The sequence below is a fragment of the Conger conger genome, chromosome 13 (assembly GCF_963514075.1).
Source record: "Conger conger chromosome 13, fConCon1.1, whole genome shotgun sequence".
Lineage (NCBI taxonomy): Eukaryota > Metazoa > Chordata > Actinopteri > Anguilliformes > Congridae > Conger > Conger conger.
The window spans coordinates 34,389,493-34,397,055 of NC_083772.1; positions in this window are offsets into that span (position 1 = coordinate 34,389,493).

Here is a 7,563-nt window from a genome sequence, read left to right on the forward strand (position 1 = left end):
ATTTTGTGTCTTCTCATTTTTGTTTTGTTTACATTTTTGTAAACACTGTGCTAGCAGCCTTTCCTTGTGGGTAACAGTAAAAAGACTTTAAAATATGCATATATCTGGAGGCGTACATAAAATATAAAAAAACTGAACAGTTCATTATAACAGAAAGGTAGATCATGATAAGTGAAAATTTCGGTTGATTTTGAAACATTTCTGTATTTTCTTACAGTCATTCATTTAAATAGTTGTCAGAGACTACAAGTAATGGAGTAGCTGTCCATTAGTTTAGTTTCGATCAGTGACTGTGGACTCCCCTGCTGGTGGAGCCCGGGGAATCGCCTGCTTTTCCCATATGGTGAGAATGTCCCCACTAATATATTAACATTCTAGTAATTATCCGTCCAAGGTCATAGATTTTCTTTGCTTTAATGTAATATGGAAATGAGACAAGCTTCTTGTATTCGGTTGAAAAAAAGGAATGTTTATCAGCATGCTGTGGCAAAAGGCATAAAAGAGTTCTTGTTGTCAGGAGCCATAAGGAATACTAGTCTGAATGAAGAAGCTTGTGGTCCTGTGTGTGTATATGTGTGTGTGTGTGTGTGTGTGTGTGTGTCATCTTCAGAAAACAGACACCTCTGGCCACCCCCTAGATCCCCTGCCACTACTTTAAAAGAAAGTCAGTTTGGAATGTCGCATAGCCCTGGAAACCTGCTTTCTGGCGGTCGGATTTGAGGAGAGGGGGACAGGGTCTACAATCAAAGTTTTTTTTTGTCATTTTCAGAAACTGACTTTCGTTTGAAGCATGCTGAAGCATTAAGGCTGGGTGTATGTCACAGAAAATATTGACTGAGGTAACAGTAGGGGTGGAGAAGTGAATTAGAAAGCAGCAGGAATCAAAAACCATTCATTTATTAAATTAATAGATCTATTGCACATAACTGAGATGATTAAAACGATGCGCGATTTTAGCAACGTAACAAGTGCCTGAAGTTGTAAAAACAAACTGCGGGTTGTCTCCAAGGAATGAATAGTCGGCTATGAGTAGGCTAACATGCATTGATGGAGGCTGGTGCATTTCATCGCATGCCATTTCTCCCAGCTTGGCAATAGGCTGTTCTTAAAATGCTTATAATAGACATACAAATCCCACTGCAGGATACGTTTAAGGTTGACAGTTTACCATCCAAAACTACCTGAAAATCACAGAAAGTGGACCGCTGTATTCAGTGAATGATTGTGGTAGGCTAGCGTTATCTCCCGTACACGGAGTGAAACGGTTCAACCAGTTAATGCAGAAGTCTGCGGGTGTACGACGTCCTCCAGAATTCAGCGCACACTCTATTCGGCTCCCACTGAAGGCGTTGTGAGTGCGCCATCAGAAGGACTGCACCTAATTCTCCCTCCATAATGCTCCTTTCTTTTCCTCTCTCATTCTGGAGCACCCGGTCATAATCACTTAAGCGTCTTTCGGAAATTGGAGAGAGGAAATAAGCCTGCCTTCCCCTCCGCTGTAGACCACCAGCCGGGTTGCACAGTCATTGCATCAGAGTGGCGCAGTTCACACAGAGTTGGCAAACGCAAGTAGCAGGCACCCTATTTACCACACCGTCTCTCTGGCAGGATGGGAGAGGGACAAACCGGTTGACTGAAACCCTCCCACCATGGGTGACAGACAAATATGTGTTACCCTGCGTGGCGGAGAGCCACACTTGGTGCTGACACAGTCGGGATGAAATGGCAGCTTGCGATGTGCATTACGCGCTGTCACACAATGTAGTAAGTCGCTTGAAAGCCATAGGAATGTTTAATTTATTATTTTCGGATTATTTGCATTTATTTATGAGTTGCATTTTTATTTAGGTTGGGCTGTAACTAAGTGAATGCAACTACTGGTCGCAGTGACATCTAATGTCTAAACAAAGTAGCATTTTCAAATGCTACATGTAGCATAAACAGTGAAGGAATATATTCCAATGTCACATTGGCTTTGCGGACAGATGGGTGTTATTTATTCATTTATTTGATCCCTTGTAAGACTTTGGCTTTGCTCATAAAGGCAACCCATGCTTTCTATCTTAAGAGTACATACCACTCGAAATTAAATGTTTTGACTGCTATTTAAAAAGAATAAAATTTAAAAGAATATGAAAAAGAAAAAGTAAAAGTATGTGTGCTTGTGTGATACAGCTTTCACTTCGGGTGAATTCAGGTAATTTGGGACCCTTTTTCTAAATTCAGTTGCTGAGTCTGCCCTCACCATCAGTCTCAATAGGATACACATTACACTGCACATTTTTAACTTGATTTACTTGCCTTGAACATATAGTAGTTGAAATGTTCAGGGCTGGTCCAATTGTAGGATACTTCCCTTGTTTTTGTTGGAAAAGTACTGGCATCCCTGCAAAGCTGGTGCTGGCTGCTTCAATCACAACTTCATAATCTAGTGTTGAGTGTCGAGTAGCCAAAATATCAAACTGGCTAGTGCCAAAAATCCTTAATTTCACCCTATAAAGGTTGATAACATCATGCTGGCTCTGCTTAAAAGCATGCTACACTCAGATTAGAATGTTATTTCTTCTTAGAAACAAATTTCAGGCATGTCAGATTGCTTTTCATTGTGCAAAGTACTTTTTTAAATTACCTAAATCACCTGAAACAATGTCCCAAATTGCCAGACACATTAAAGTAATTTGGGACAACCTGAAAATGATTGAAAGAGTAAATTCAAATCCGTTTTCCTCATTTTGTTGCATTAATACATCATACTTTGATATAGTACGTCATAATAAGGCAGGCGGTATTATTTATCAATACAAATAATGGGTCCAAATGCTATGTCCCTTACTGCATGCAGTCTCATGCCGACTTCCTGGGTGGCTGTAGCCACACCCTGTTCAATGAAATCACAGGACGTGATGTGATCATGGTCACTTAGTTTATATACAAAGTCTTTGAGGTGAAAATGCTGAAAGACAATTATTAGTTAAAGGTGTTCCAAATGGCCTGGTGAACTTATCTGAATTCAACCTACAGTAAAAGCCCTTCGTATAATATCTTCTTTACATTCAAATTTATATTTAAAAAAACCCTATTGTTTATATTTGCAGTATTTTATGCAACTAATGTTCATGACACTTTTAATCACCTTTTAAATATATACATATAAAATTCATGATTTTGAGCGGTATATTGCTTTTTATGGTAATATGGGCCCTGAACACTGGACAGAAGTATCACTTTCCATGTCAATATTCCACTCACAATGTCCTGTCAGAGAAAAGATCCTGTGTATGGTGAACAATGATATACGGCTTTGAAAGCCAATTCATCTTAGGGAACAAAAGTGCTTTCATCCTGTTCTCCAGTCAGTAGCATAATGCCACAGAAAAACATTTTCAGAATGCATTTTGAAGCATGAATGTTTAATGCTGTGCAAATGATCCTGTTGTTTATGAATGAGAGCTTGTGGCCAACATCTCCTGCAAATGCCAAAAAAATGAATTCCATTGTGCCGTTAAAACAATCAATATTTATACTTGCTGTGTTTTTAGAGCCATTAATAATTTATGGGGATGTACTGTATGAGATTTTCTATATTTTATATATGTATTAATGCTACGCTTAAGGAGTCTCAGCAGAATGACCGGGAGTTTGGGTGGATTTGGTTATGGAAGGCATTGACCGAAAACAGCAGCAGAAACACAGATTCAGCACTGCGCATTCTCAGGATGGCTACCTCTGCATTGAGCAGGGATGCTAATTCTCAGGGTTTCCTCTCGTCTGTTTGTTCATAAGCATATTTTTTTCCCTCTCTGTGGCTGGGAATCAGCAGAACTCTTTGCGGTTATCAGAAAGCTGCACATTTAGTGAACTTCCCCAGGCCTTGTGCTTCCGAAGGGCTGTGCTTTCATCGCGTGCCCTAGGTCATCCATTAAGCTAGGTTATCCGTTTCTGTTTTGGTTTAATTTGGCGAATATTTTACTTTTAAATGCGTTTCTACAGTTTGTACCTGTGCCCCCCTTTCAGGGCTGTGGTTATTAGTTGAGCATATCACCCCGTGGAGGGCAGTGTTGGTTTCCTGGGGTGCACTACAAAATGAGGTTAGCAAGATTTAACCCTGGGTTTTCCATATCACAAAGCTGACTGACTTTTAATCTTATGCTGCACAGCTACCCTAGTCCGGGGCAGGTTATGTTCAGGCTCATGGATAGAAAGACCACTTTGACCAATCAACAAAAGGCTTCTCCATGTGCTGGTAGTTAGGGGTATCTCTTATTTTGAGCAAAACATCCATTTATATTTGCATTTTTATATAAATGGATGTTAACACCTGCATATTTTCATATTTCTTGCCATAAAATCCAGCTATGCCATCTTGGAAATTGAGCTGGTCAAGTTGGTCATAAGCTGATCTAGCTGGGTATGAACTGGTCAACCACCATGACCAAGCTGGTCATAGAGCTGGCCTAGCTGGGCATGTGTTGGTAAACCAGCTAGTGCTGCTAGCTCGTCTAAGCTGGTAGCTGATCACCCTGCTATCAGCTGTTTCAAAACATATCTTATGCTGGCCAAACCATGTCAAGCTGGTCTGAACTGGCCAAACAGCTACCATCTGTTTCAAAACCTAGCTGTTTTTTTTCAGCAGTGTGCTCACACTACTTGCCACTACTATTATGATTACCTCTACTACAACTCACCATCACTCAAAATGGGTGTCCTGTTTTCATTTGAGCCTCTGTGTACAGGCTTTTGGTATGCTGTGTACCCTCACCCTCTGGCAGCGATTGTTTTCGGCATTTCTCCAGCTCCTCTTCCCCGTAATTATCATCCTTATGGCCAGGCGTAGTCATATCCCCAAGCTTCATGTCAAGTTCAAACGCATCAAACGCAACGCCGCTTTTTCCCACTAAATCTAAAACTGAATGCATTTTGTTTATTACTTTATCAAATTTACTTTGCCAGCAATATGCGATTTATTGATTTCAACACCACCATTGCAAACATCTGGAGTATTCCACGAAGGTTTAGCATTCTCCAGCACAAAATTCTGGGGAGATTTTAGAAATCATAGACTTACGCCGGGTAAAGTAGACGGAATGTATTTTGTTGATCTGAGAATGACTTAATCAAATTTACTTTGTCAGCAATATACAATTTATAGTTTTTTAACACCACCTTTGTAAACATCTGGAGTATTCCACGACGGTTTAGCATTCTCCAGCACAAAATTCTGGGCAGATTTTGGAAATCACAGACTTATGCCGGGTAATAGCCTGAGGAGGACGGTCTAAACCCCTTCCGTCTCTCTAGTGTAAATAAAGGCAGCCTCCAGCATGTCAGATACCATTACCAGGCCAGGCGCCTGTATGCTGACGCGTACGATTCCAACCTTGCGCTGTCAATTTACTTCATTTAGACGCCTTTTGAGTATGTATCGCCTCCTAATCGTTATATGAAATTGAACGTGGCGAAATGAAATCACTGTGGCTCTCCGGTAACATTGCTTATCTGTGCCCACTCTGTTGCCTAGGAAATATCACACTGCTGTGTGACCAAGAATGCGCACACACTGCTCTGCGGGGATAAGACGTATCAGTTTGCGGAGGGAGAAACAGCAAAACATCATACATATGGAAATTATTGTGAGTGTTTTTTTCTGACAGTAAGTCAAGATGTGAGGCGGAGGGGGGCAGTTTTAATTAAACAGACCAGAATATGAGTTCTTACCCACCTAATGATAATCAGGTTTATTAGCATTGACCTATTTGCCCACAGAGATGATGTGCGCCATGGTGAAAGTGCAAAATTAATGTGAAATTAGTATGAATGGGCAGATGTTTTGGAGATTAACATGTTTTAATAAGGTCTGTTCCATATTTATGAGATTTAGAGATGGCATGATAGAGAACTTGAGGTTCAGATGTAAATGGATTTGAAATTGAGTATTTGAATTATTAGAGCGCCGTAGAGAATAAAAGCAACGTTTCCAGGAAATCCACTTATTTCCCTCTTGTCGGAATTGGCATGTTGTGTCAAGCTAATGGTGCATTTGAAATGAAGCAAAGACCCTGCTGTTTCACTGTGTTTGTGCTGGACTGGTCCTTTGTGATCAGACCCTTGCCTTTTTGTTAAGCCGTCACCCACATGTAGGGTAAATACATGATATTACAGTAATGTGCCTTTTTCAGATTCTTTCTGATATCCCTCAGTGAGCTTAGACCACACCTCTCCGTCACGGGAGTTTGAAAAAGGTAAAATGGCTGCCAGTGAATGTGAAAAGGGGTCTGAATGCACCAACAGCACAACTACAGGACTGACACTAGAGCATGAAGAAGAGGATATACTTCATTGAATCGTAGTTCTAAGGATCCATCGGAGCAGTGGGCAGCCACAGTGCAGTGCCCGGGGAGCAATGTGGGGTTAAGGGCCTTACTCATGGGCCTAACAGCTGTGCAAATCTTATTGTGGCTACACCAGGGCTTGAGCCACAAACCTTTGAGGTCCCAGTCATGTACCTTAGCCACTGTTACAGGGTATCCCTAAACGCACAATATATTTTTTCTCAAAAAACTGTAAAATGAGAAATACACGTTTTACTTATATAATAATACATCTGAGTTTTATATCACAATTGATGTATCATCATAACTTTGCCCCTGCCAACAAAGTCCTCATGGATATACTGTATGTCCTCCCACAGAAAACAATTCTATATCTTTGCTTTCTTGTCTTGTTCTCTGAACATTAAAATGTGCAATATGTTGGTCTTTCTTTGCCAATCTCATTGAAGTGCCCTGACAGTATACATTCAGTGCAGGGTTGAGAATGAGATGTTCTGAATTGGTTCATAAATGTTCTCCCGATAAGACCATTGGAAAAGATGTAAAATGCCTGTGTTTTCCAAAATGGCTTCTGCGCATTTCAACAGTATAGGATCATTTAGCAAAAAAAAAGAAAAAAGGTGTGCTTATTTCTTTTCCCAGGTCTTTCTTCTAACAAAGACTAGGCCTTGAGAAGTGCGCATTAAGTTGAATTCGGCCAATTTCAATTGAAGCATCACAACTATTTTTCCAGTTGTAAAGATTCTTTCTAACAATATTCATGGAAAAACATTTCGCATATAAATGCTAGATCTGGAGTGTTTACATGGTGGAGTGGGGAAAATGCAATCAAACGTCTTTCAGGCCCAATGACATGCTTGCTATCCCTGCACAATAACACCAACAACATGACTATTGTTATTTTAGCCTATTTAAATTTCACACTTCTTCACAGCTTTTGTGCTCCCCATCTAAGCCTGTATCACCTGTGTCAGTTTTGCATTTCTTTGATTATTCAATTCCATGCTGGGTGTCTAACTGAATTTGTTTTTATTCTATTGAAATAAAGCCTTTTTTTTACAAATGCAATCTACCAGTGGATGGGACTCTATTTGAAAATAGTTTTTTTCTTTGTTTTCCTCACTCCTTTTATATTTGTTAACCTCCTTCAGTCAATCAAATGGTTTTAGTAATGGTTTTTGTTTTGTTTGTGCAATGATGGAATGCTAAAACAGCTTCCAAGGATACCAGAATC